This window comes from Molossus molossus, unplaced genomic scaffold, assembly GCF_014108415.1.
Source record: "Molossus molossus isolate mMolMol1 unplaced genomic scaffold, mMolMol1.p scaffold_m16_p_18, whole genome shotgun sequence".
NCBI classification, from domain to species: Eukaryota; Metazoa; Chordata; class Mammalia; order Chiroptera; family Molossidae; genus Molossus; species Molossus molossus.
In genome coordinates, this window is record NW_023425353.1 from 675,245 (window position 1) to 687,699 (window position 12,455).

Sequence of the window (12,455 nt, forward strand, 5' to 3'; positions counted from 1 at the left end):
TTAAGATTCAGAAGTGTTGTTACTACTAATCCTCTGGTTAACACTGTGAAGTAAGTGTTTTTGGAAGGCAGTTCCACAGGTTGACTAACATTTCTGTAAAGCAAATGACTCCCTCTAAGCTTAGCCTTACATGAGATTTTGGTTGAACTAAAAATATGAGTATTTCATTCCTGTGTGCAGTTCTGTGATGGACTAGGTTATTGTCACATCCACCAAACACAATTATTTCTCCTCCATCACTGGCATAAGCTGTATACCATACTCTTGGTTTGTCAGTAAAGGGGTAATTGAACTGTATACATTCATTTTTACTGATGCAGTAAGTCCAGGCATCAATTAGTGGTGGTTTAACAGTGGTAAATCCACCAAAGAGAAAGAGATGATCTGAACAAATCCGGGTCAGTGAGTGCCAAGGTCAGTCAACTGGGCATATTCCTTGTTGAATTAATTAATTCCACTCCCATGTATCCAGATTAAGACAGTGAAGATCATTCATTCTAGTATCTCAGTATTCACCTCCAAACACAAAACCTATATTTTCAACAGGCATGGGGAGTGAAAGGTGAAGGTGATTTGCCAGTAGTCATAGGCTGGCTCCAGATAAATGTTTCAGTGTCTAAAACATGGACATAATCACTCCATCCTCTTGGATGACTTGAATTCCAAAAAGATGTTGCATTAAATTCAAAAGTTCCCAATACTTTATCTTTAGGTAAATATCTATACCCTCCAAAAATATTAACTTGTTTATATGCCCAGACACCAAATTTGCTCTTTCATGATGGAGAAATTCCTTGGCAATTAATTCTTTCCCACTGTAATACTCTGTCCCTAGACCTTAGACCTCGAATCCAGCATCCAGAATCTATTGATATTGCCACCTAAATGGTGTCCACCAAACAAGTACAGCACCCTGTCCACACAAACACGCAGCACAGCTTCCTGACAGAGAAGGAGGAACGTCACCTTCAGTGTTCATTTTTTTTTTTTTCGAGCTTCCAGTCTCCACACTGTAGTTCCATAGTTCTTCTCTAGGGGGATAAAAGCCATCTAATCCTTTGACTTGGTTACTCTTATAGCCACCCTAGATGAGTATGTGGCACTGGTCACTGGCTTCCTGGCCATAGATTCCAGGCCACTCTGCTGGGGGTAGGCAGGCAACTCCGTGGATGCACAGCTCTGGTAGGTTGGTCCTGGGAAGTAATCTTCCCACAGATCCTTGTTGCCACCTTGAGGCTGTACTTTGATTCACCAACAATCCCCAGGGCAGCAAGGGAGGGCCCAGGGTTGAAGGAGGGGTAGGTGATAAAGAAAAAGGAAGAGATGAAGAGTGCAAAGAGGACAGCCTTGAGGCAGTTTTCTCACAGCCGTGCTCTGGCCAGCCCAGCCCCTCTGGGGAGGATGGCCTCTGGGCCCCCTGGGCCTCAGAACCACAGGCGAGGCAGCAAAAGCCAGGGTGGGGAGGGGGTTTGCCAAGGGCTGGTACCAGATTCCAGCCCATCTAACCCACCTCCACCTCTCTTCTCATCACCTGAAAGGTTTGGAAAAAGATCATGTTGTTCACTTTCACCTCTTCATTTCAACATAGTACTGGAAGTCCTAGGCACAGAAATCAGAAAAGAAAGACAGAAGAGGCATCCAGATTGTATAACTAGAAGTAAAACTCTCATTTCCAGATGACATGATACTATACAGAAAGATTCCACATTAAAAAACACAACAACAACAACAACAAAAACACTGTTAGAACTAAAAATTAATTCAGTAAAGTAGCAGGATGCAAAATTAATAGTCTGAAGTCAGTTGCATTTTATATAGCAATAATAAAGGCTCAGATAGAGAAATTAAGAAAACAATCTCATTTACATTGCACCAAAAAGAATAAAATAGCTAGGACTAAATTTAACCAAGAAGGTAAACTCAGGAAACTATAAGATCTAAAGACAGAAATTGAAGAAGATACAAATAAATGGGAGCATATACCATGTTCATGAATAGAAAGAATTAACATTGTTAAAATGTCCATACTACCCAAAGCAATATACAGATTAAATGCAATCCTTCTCAAAATACCAATGTCATAATTTCACAGAACTCGAAAAAATAATCCTTAAATTTATATGGAAACACAAAGGACTCCAAATAACCACAGCAACAAGATTGGAGGTATCACGCCATCTTATATCAAACTATTCACAATACTAGAGTAACTAAAACAGCATAGTACTTGCATAAAAACAGATACATATATCAATGGAACAGAATAGAGAGCCCCCCCCCCCAAATAAACCCACACCTATATGGTCAATTAGTATATGACAAAGGAAGCAAGAATATACAATGGGGTGAAGACAGTCTATTCAATAAAGGGTGTTGGAAAAACTGGACAGACATATGCAGAAAAATAAAATTGGATAACTTTCTTACACCATATACAATAAAAAACTAAAAATGGATTAAAGATTAAATGTAGAACCCCAAACCATGTAACTCTTAGAAGAAAACATATGTAGTAAACTCTTTGACCTTACAATTAGCAATATATATATAATTTCGTCTGGCAAGCGAAACAAAAGAAGGAATCAAACTAAACATTTTTTGCACAGTGAAGGAAACTATCAACAAATAGAAAAGACAGACTAGTGAATGGGAGAAGATACTTACAAATGATACATCCAATAAGACATTAATACGATAGATAGATGATAGATAGATAGATAGATAGATAGATAGATAGATAGATGATAGATAGAAAGATAGATAGATAGATAACTAATATAACTTAATACCAAAAAAAATCCCCCAAGTAATCCATTTTAAACATGTCAGACAATCTGGAAAGATATTTCTCCAAAGAGGCCAATAGACATATGAAAAGATGCTCAACATCACTAATCATCATGGAAATAAAAATAAATAAATAAAACCCATAGTGAGATATCACCTAACACCTGTCATAATATCTACAATCAATAGATCAACAAACCACTAGTGTTGTGGAGATTGTGGAGAAAAGGGAACCCTCATTTGGTTGAATGGTAAATTGGTGCAGCCAATGTGGAAAACAGTATAAAGGTTCTTCAAAAATTAAAAAATAGAACTACCATATGACCTAGCAATCTCACTTCTGGGTATTTATCTGAAGATATCTAAAACACCAATTTGGAAAAGTATACATATCCTTATATTCATTGTAGCATTATTTACAGTAGTCAAAATATAGAAACAACCCATGTCCATTAACAGACCATTGGATAAAGAAGAGGAGGTACACATATTTAATGGATTATTACTCAGCCATAAAAAAGAATAAAATCTTACCACTGATGACAACATGGATGGTCCTAGATGGTATTTGCTAAGTAACATAAACCAAATAGAGAAAGACAAATACCATATGATTTCACTTGTATGTGGAATCTAAAAAACAAAATAAACCAACAAAACAGAAACAGACTTATAGGTACAGAGAACAAACTGTTGGTTGCCGTATGGGAGAGTGGTTGAGGTGATGAGTGAAATAGGTGAAGGAATTAAGAAGTATCAGTTGCCAATTTTAAAAACAGTCACAATATAGGGAATATAGTCAATAATATTGTAATAACTATGTATGGTGCCAGGTGTGTACTAGACTTATTGGTGTGATCACTTTGTGAGTTATATAAATGCTAAATCACTATACTATATACCTGAATCTAATTTATCAATATATGTCAATAAAATTGAAAAAAATTTTAAATTTAAATAAAAAAATATATATTAACAGAAGCCAGAAATGAAAATTACCTGAATCCTCAAAAAGCAAAGGTAAGACATCTAATTTTTTTTCATAAACCATACAAACAAGAAAAGAGTAAATGAAATATTTAAGGCATTGAAAGAAAAAATTTACCAACCTTGAATTCTCTATCCTGATAAATTATTCTTCAAAGTGAATGAGATATAGACTTTTTCAGAAAAGAAAAAATTGGAGGAACTTGTTGTCAGTAGACCTGACCTATAAGAAACGTTTTAAAGATTTCTACAGGGAGAAAGAAAATGACATAGATTCAAAACACACACACACACATACACAAACTTGGATCCACATAAAGAAAGAATAAATAATATAAAAGGTTTTATGTTTCTTATTTTTAATTGATCTAAGAGAAAAGTATTTTCAAATGATAATAACACAATGTATTTGATGACTAAGGCTTATTTATAAGTGAAAGCAACGACAGCAATAATACAAGAAATGGGAGCAATGCATTAGGAATATTTTCTTATTATACTTACTAATTAACAAAGCTCGAGGAAGAAACATGCCGAGCCATGGCCGGTTTAGCTTAGTGGTTGGAGCGTCGGCCCATGGACCAGAGAGTGTCAGGTTCGGTTCCCGCTAAGGGCACGTACCCTGCTTGTGGTTCATCCCTGGCCCCAGTTGGGTTTGTGCAGGTGGCAACCAGTTGATGTGTGTGTGTCTCTCTCTCTTCCTTTATCTCTTCCTCCTGCTCTATCTCAAGATAAATGCAAAAATGTCCTCGGGTGAGGATTAAAAAAAAGAAAGAAACATGGCAAAAAGCAAGACCAAAGTAAGGGTGTGAATGTGAGTGAGTGAGTGTATGTGAGAGAGAGAGTGTGGGAGTGAGTGAGGGTGGGCATCTGGCAATTGGTGCAGAAACTCAGGGCAGGCAGTTTGGGTGGGGGAGCTGCAAGCTGCCTCTATGTACTGCTTGGTGGGGTGCTTCTTCCTATTGGGGTTGGAGAGCATGCCATTTTGGAGAATCTACAGGGTATTCCTTGGGAGAAAGCTGCAGGGAGCAACCAAGACCCAGCACCCTAAGGCCACAAGCAAGCCTGCCCCTGACCACCCTGAAACCTCCCCTGAATCCCAACCAAGCCTGTAGAAACTGCCCACATCCTTTCTGGGCCAGCAGATGACACCTGTGCTCCCTTCAGCCCAGCAGCCACCAGCTATCAGCTGATGAGAGCCACTGGCCTGCAGAACCTGTTGCAGCTGAGAGCTGCCAGCACCACTGCCACCACCTCAAGCCATCAGACCTCCTGCCACCCCTGCCCTGTGAGAGCCACTGGTCCCACTGCCACCACTGAGAGCTGCCAACAAACCCCAGATGACCAGACCAGATACAAGACTCAGCACTGCTGTGACCCAACACCCCTGGATATGCTGACCTGCCAAACATGACCTGGTGCACCTAACCCAGCACCACCAGAAGAACAGAACTACCTCAGTGACCTGGCACAACTGGATGCCCCACACTCACAACCTGTCCCCCAACCTAACTCACCTCACCTTGCCTTAGATTGCTGGACCACTAGAATGGAGAGACAAAGAAACAAGCCATAAATCAGCAGTTCTCAACCTGTGGGTCGTGGCCCATTTGGGGGTCAAATGACCCTTTCACAGTAGCAAAATTACAGTTATGAAGTAGCAACAAAATAACAGTAGCAAAATTACAGTTATGAAGTAGCAACAAAAATAATTTTATGGTTGGGGGTGACCACAACATGAGGAACTGTATTAAAGGACCATGGCATTAGAAAGGTTAAGAACCACTGCCCTAAATGAAAGTAAAGAAGGAATCACCAGACAAGGAACTAAATAAAATGGGGGCAAGCAATTTGTCAAATAAAGAATTCAAAGTAATGATTTCAAGGTGCTCAGACGATTTAGTGAAAACTACAAGCAACTTAATGAAAAATATAAAAAGCTCAGTGGGAACTATATCAGCATGTAAAAAGAAACAGAAGCTATGAACAAGAATCAATCAGAAATGAAGAATGGCATAACTGAAATAAAGAATACCCTGGAAGGAATCAAGAGCAGATTAGAAGAACCTGAGGACTGAATCAGCAAATTAGAAGAGAGTTAGAAAAAACACCCAATCAGAGCAGCAATTGGGGGTAGAGGTGGGAGGGCTTAAAAAGCAGGAGGTAGCTTAAGGGAGCTTTGGACAACATGAAAAAAATCATCTGCATCATAGGGATACCAGAAGGAGTAGAATCTGAGCAAGGAACAGAGAAACTGTTTGAAGAAATAATGATAGAAAACTCCCTTTAACAAGGTGAAGGTAAAAAAAAAAAAAAAAAAAATCACAAAAGTCCAGGAAACACAAAGAGTTCCAATCAAGATGAACTTCAAAAGACTACACCTAGATCCATCATAATTAAAATGGCAAATGTTAAAGACAAAGGAAGAATCTTAAAGGCATCAAGAGAGATACAGAAAGTTACCTACAAGGGAGCTGCTATTAGATTTCCAGCTGATTTCTCAATAGAAACACTGCAGGCCAGAAGGGAGTGACATGAAGTATACAAAGCAATAAAAAGCAAGGTTCTGGCCCAGTAGGTGTGGCTCAGTGGACTGAATGTCATTCCATGGACGGAGAGGTCCCAGTTAGATTCTGGTCAGAAAACATGCACAGGTTACAGGCTTGATCCCCAGTAGGGTGCATGCAGGAGGCAGCTGATTGATATTTCTCTCCCACATTGATGTTTCTATCTCTCTCTCCCTTCCTCTGTTTCTAAAAAAATCAATTAAAAATATTAAAAAATAATAATAAAATGAAATAAAAAATAAAAAGCAAGGTTCTGGATCCAAGACTACTCTATCCAGCAAGGCTTTCATTCAAAATTGAAGGTGAAGTAAAGAGATTGGCAGACAAAAATAAAACAAACAAACAAATAGAAGTTTATTTCCTCCAAACCAGCACTGCAAGAAAACTGAAGGAACTGTTGTAAGAAGAAGAAAAAATAGAGAGCATAATACAGGCATAAAGAATAAAAATAACAATGATTAAGTACTTATCAATAATAACCTTAAATGTAAATGGCTTGAATCTCCAATCAAAAGATAGGATAGCTGAATGGATAAGAAAACATAACCCATATATATGCTATCTACAAGAGACCCACCTCAGAACAAAAAACTCACACATGATGAAAGTGAAGGGATGGAAAAACTTTTTGCATGCAAATGGAAATTTAAGAAAGCTGGGTAACAATACTAATATCTGAAAAAACAGACTTCAAAATGAAGGCCATTTCATAATACTAAAAGGATTGATACAACAAGAAGATACAACCATAGTCAACATATATGCATCCAATTTAGGAGCACCCAAATATATTAAAAAAACTTCTTGCAGACTTTAAAGAAGAGGTTTATAGCAATATAGTCATAGAAGGGGACTCTATCACTCCCATGACATCACTGAATAGACCTTCTAAACAAAAAATTAATAAGAAAACAGTAACCCTAAATGACACATTAGCTAAAATGGATTTAATTGACATTTACATAACATCGCACCCCAAAGCTGCAGAATATCCAATCTTCTCAAGTGCACATGGGTCATTCTCAAAGACAGACCACATGTTAAGACACAAATTATGTCTCTACAAGTTCAGAAAGACTGAAATCATATCAAGCATTTTCTTGAATCACAATGGTGTGAAACTAGAAATCAACAAAAATAAAAACACTCAAAAACATTCAAACACATGGAGGCTAAATAGCATGTTATTAAACAATGAATGGGTTACCAATGAGAACAAGGGAGAAATAAAAAACTTTCTGGAAATAAATGAAAATGAATACACAACAACCCGAAATCTATGTGACACAGCAAAAGTAATTCTGAGAGAGAAGTTCATAGTGCTACACGCCTACCTCAAGAAACAAGAAAAAGTTCTAATAAACTAACGTACCCTACAACTTAAATAATTAGAAAGAGAGAAACAACAGAAAAGCCCAAAGTAGGAAGAAGGAAATAATAAAGATCAAATAAATTACAGAGAGACTTAAAAAAAAAAAATACAAAAGATCAATGAAACCAGGAGCTGGTTCTTTGAAAAGATACAAGATTTAGCCAGACTCATCAAGAAATAAAGGGAGAGTCCAAATAAATAAAATCAGAAGTGAAAGAGGTGAAGTAACAACTGATACCACAGAAATACAAAGAATTGTAAGAAAATACTATGAACACCTATATGCCAACAAGGTGGACAACCTAGACAAAATGGACACATTCCTAGAAAAATACAATTTCCCAAGTTGATTCAGGAAGAATCAGAAAAACTAAACAGGCCAATAATAATTGATGATATTGAAGTAGTAATAAAAAAATGGCAGCAAACCTAAGCTCTGGACCGGATGGCTTCACAGGTGAGTTTTACCAAACATTCAGAAAAGAACTAACACCTTTCCTCTTCTCACTATTCCAAAATATCCAAGAGAAAGGAACACTTCTAAGCTCTTTCTAAAAGGCCATATTATCTTAATTCCAAAACTAGATAAAAACACTATAAAGAAAGAGAATTACAAGCCAATATCCCTGATGAACATAAATGCTAAAATGCTCAGCAAATATTAGCAAATCAAATCCGGAAAAATAGTAAAAAAGTCATACACCATGACCAAGTGAAATTTATTTCAGGCATGCAAGGCTGGTACAATATTCACAAATCAATAAATGTGATACATATGTAAACAAATTGAAAGATAAAAATCACACGATCATATCAATAAACACAGAAAAAGCGTTAATCAAAACTCAACACCCAATTTTGATAAAACCTCTTAGCAAAGTGGGCATAGGAATCATAGCTCAACATAATAAATGCAATATGACAAACCCACAGCCAACATCATACTCACTGGGCAAAAATTAAAAGCATTTCCCCTAAGAACAGGAACAAGACAATGATGCCCTCTTTTACCACTTCTACTCAACATAGTACTAGAGATCCTAACCGCAGTGATTAGACAAGAAAAAAATCAAAGGAATCTAAATTGAAAAGTAGAAAGTAAAACTGTCATTTGCAGATGACATGATATCATACGTAGAAAACCCTAAAGACTCCACCAAAAAACTACAAGATGTAATAAACAAATTCAGCAATGTAGCAGGATACAAAATTAACACCCAGAAATCAGTGACATTTTATATATCAATAATGAACTATCAGAAAGAGAAACTAAAAAGAACAATCCCATTTACCATTGTAACAACAACAACAACAACAACAACAACAAATTAAGAGACTTAGGAATAAACTTAACCAAGGAGGTATAAAACCTGCATTCAGAAAACTATAGGACATTTAAAACAGAGATAGAGGAAAATATAAACAAATAGAAGAATATGCTGTGTTCATGAATTGGAAGAATTAACTTCATGGAAGAATTAACATCATTAAAATGTGTACACACCATCCAAAGTAATCTATAGATTCAATGCAATCCCTATTAAAATATCATTGATATATTTCAAGATCTACAAAACGTACTCCAAACATTTATATGGAACCAAAAAGACTCCAAATAGCCACAGCAATCTTGGGAATGAAGAACAAAGTAGGAGGGAATCATAATACTGGGTATCAAGTTATACTAAAAAGCCATAGTAATCAAAACAGCCTGGTACTGGCACAAGAACAGGCATATACACCTATGGATTACAACACAGAACCCTAAAATCAACCCAAGACATTATGATCAATTAACATTTGACAAAGGAGCCATTAGCATATCATGGAATAAAGACAGTCTCTTCAATAAATGGTGCTGGGGAAATTGGACAGGTACATGCAAAAAAATAAAAAAATTAAGCTAGACCATCAATTTACACCATGCACAAGAATAAACTCAAAATGAATAAAAGACTTAAATGTAAGTCTTGAAACGATAAAAATCCTAGAAGAAAACTTAGGCAGCAAAATGTCAAACATCTCACATAGCAGAATTTTCACCAATACATCTTCTAGGGCTAGAGAAACAAACAAAAACAAAAACAAAAAACAAAACACAAAAAACAAATGGGACTACATCAAACTTAAAAGCTTCTGCACAGAAAAAGAAACCAGCATCAAAATAAATAGGGAACTCACTGTTTGGAAGAACATATTTGCCAATGTTACATATGATAAAGGGTTAACTTCCAAAATATATAAAGTACTCATACAACTCAACAAAAGACAAACAATCCAATAAAAAATGGGCAGAGGACCTGAATAAACACTTCTCCAAAGAGGACATACAAATGGCCAAGAGACATATGAAAATAAGCCAAAGGTCACTAATCATCAGAGAGATGCAATTTAAAACAATGAGCTATGTACAATATTATATTTCAGATCTTGAAATATAAAAGCCTGACAGAATGGCTACCATCAATAAATCACCAACAAGTTCTGGAGAGGATATGGACTAAACAGAACCCTAGTACACTGCTGGTGGAATTGCAGACTGGTGCAGCCACTAGGGAAAACAGTATGAAATTTCCTCAAAAAAAAAATTTTTTTTTATCCTCACCCAAGGTTATTTTTTTGATATTTTGTTCAGATAGAGTAGGAGGGAGAGAGAGACACACACATCAATGAGAAAGGGACACATTGAGTGGTCGTCACCCACATGACCCAACCAGGGCCAGGGACAAACTGCATCTGAGGTACGTGCCCTTAGCGGGAACTGAACCCGGGTCTCTCTGGACCGCAGGCCGATGCTCTAACCGCTGAGCAAAACTGGCCAGGGCTCGTAAAAACTTTTGAAATTGATCTGCCATTTGACTCAGTGACCTCACTCCTAGGAATATATCCTAAGAATCCCAAAACTCTGATCAGAAAGACTATGTGCACCCCTATGTTCAGAGCAGCACTTTTCAAATATCTAAGATCTGGAAATAACCCAAGTGCCCATCAGCAGAGTGGATAAAAAAGCAGTGGTACATTTACACAATGAAATACTATGCAGCTGTAAAAAGAAAGATCTCTTACCCTTTGAGACAACATGGAGGGACTTGGAGAGTATTATGCTAAGCAAAATAAGCCAATCAGAGAAAAACAAATACCACATGATCTTACTAATTTGTGGAATATAATGAACAAAATAAGCTGATGAATAAAATAGATCCAGAGACATGAAAGTAGGGAACTGACTAACAAATGTCAAAGGGAAGAAGGGTAGGGGGCAGGAAGAGATAAATCGAAGAACTTATGTGCATATATTAACTAATGGACACAGACATCAGTATGATGCAAGCGGGGGTACAGGAGTGGAGTGGAGGGTGCTAATGGTGGAAATAGCAAAGACATCTGTAATAAAAAATTTAATTAAATTCTAAAAAAATAGCAGACTTCAGAACAAGAAAAATTACCAAGGATAAAGGGGCATCACATAATAATGAAGAAGACAATTCTCCAAGACAATTCTCACTGTGTATGCATCTAACAAAAGAATGACAAATTATGAGAAGCAAAAACTGAGAGCACCAAAAGGAGAAATAGACAACTCCACTAGTATAGTTGGAAACTCTAACAAGTAGTCTATGAGAAAACGATAGATTCACCAGGTCAAAAAAAAATTAAAAACAGTTGAACTTAAAAGCACTTTCAGTTCAGTGGTACTATTGGTACTCTATAGATACCAACAAGCTTAGGTGAATTGTTTCCAACAATTGTGTGGAAAGCAGAATTGTACATGATAAACTCGAAATTTTAGCTGAAGAGATTTCCAAGCCAAGTGTGCTGTGTTTAGTAAAATATGAGAGGAAAGAGATAAATTTAGGAAGAAACTGTTAAACAAGAAAGAAACCCAGACTTGATTGTTGGAGAAATTCTCAGCCCATCTAGACTGCAAAAGATGTAAAAATTCAGGAGATTTGCTATCTGGAAAGTGTGCTCTGGAGAGAAAGTTTAAAGATGTGGCTGGACAACCTTTGTGCTACTACTTGAAAGGAGTATAATTCAGAGCACAGTCGGCCCTCATTTATCCCAGTGAATAAGTTCCAGAAGCTACGGTGATCAATGGAGTTCCGTGAAGTAGGGCTACTTAGCTATACGCAGTCGTCCCTTGCCACTTGGCGCTTCCACTGTCGCAGCTTCACAAAACCACAATAGAGTGAAGCCGCCACAGTCGAAGCGCGAACTGGTGAGGGACGACTGTATTCACTCACACAGAGGGCTCTTGGAAGAGACTGGGCATATGTTTCATGGATCTTCTGTCATCTCATCACAAGCCAGGAGTTGAAATGAGATTGTCCACTAAATATCTACGGGAGAGCCTTTTGTTTAATAGAGTTAATGCTTATAACAGACATGAGAGACACAAAAGACTTCTGAGAAAGTTGTATTATGAGAAACACTGCCAGCTTGGGCAGAAATGGGCAGGAGAACTAAATGAAATAATACAGGGTATAGCCAGGAAGATGGCAGCGGGCAGGACCTAGGGAAGGTGAGTGTGAGAGAGTGAGCAAGTGTGTGAGAGAGTGTGAATAGATGCGAAGGTGGATGACCAAACCCAAGCAGTGCAGAGCCGCAGAGCAGAAGGTCCCTGTGCTGTGGATGGAGCAGCCAGCTACTCAATAAGAGGCTCTTCAGGGCCCTTCTCCCTGCGCTGCGGGAGGTCCCACCATTTAGGAAGATCCCGGGTCTTCCCTGGGAGGAGGTAGTGG

The 12,455-nt window shown here is 37.6% G+C and overlaps 1 pseudogene; it reads right to left on the reverse strand.

The window, feature by feature from the left end:
* On the reverse strand, positions 1-1,501 carry LOC118633504 (annotated as a pseudogene).
* Between the last annotated feature and the right edge of the window lie 10,954 nt (positions 1,502-12,455).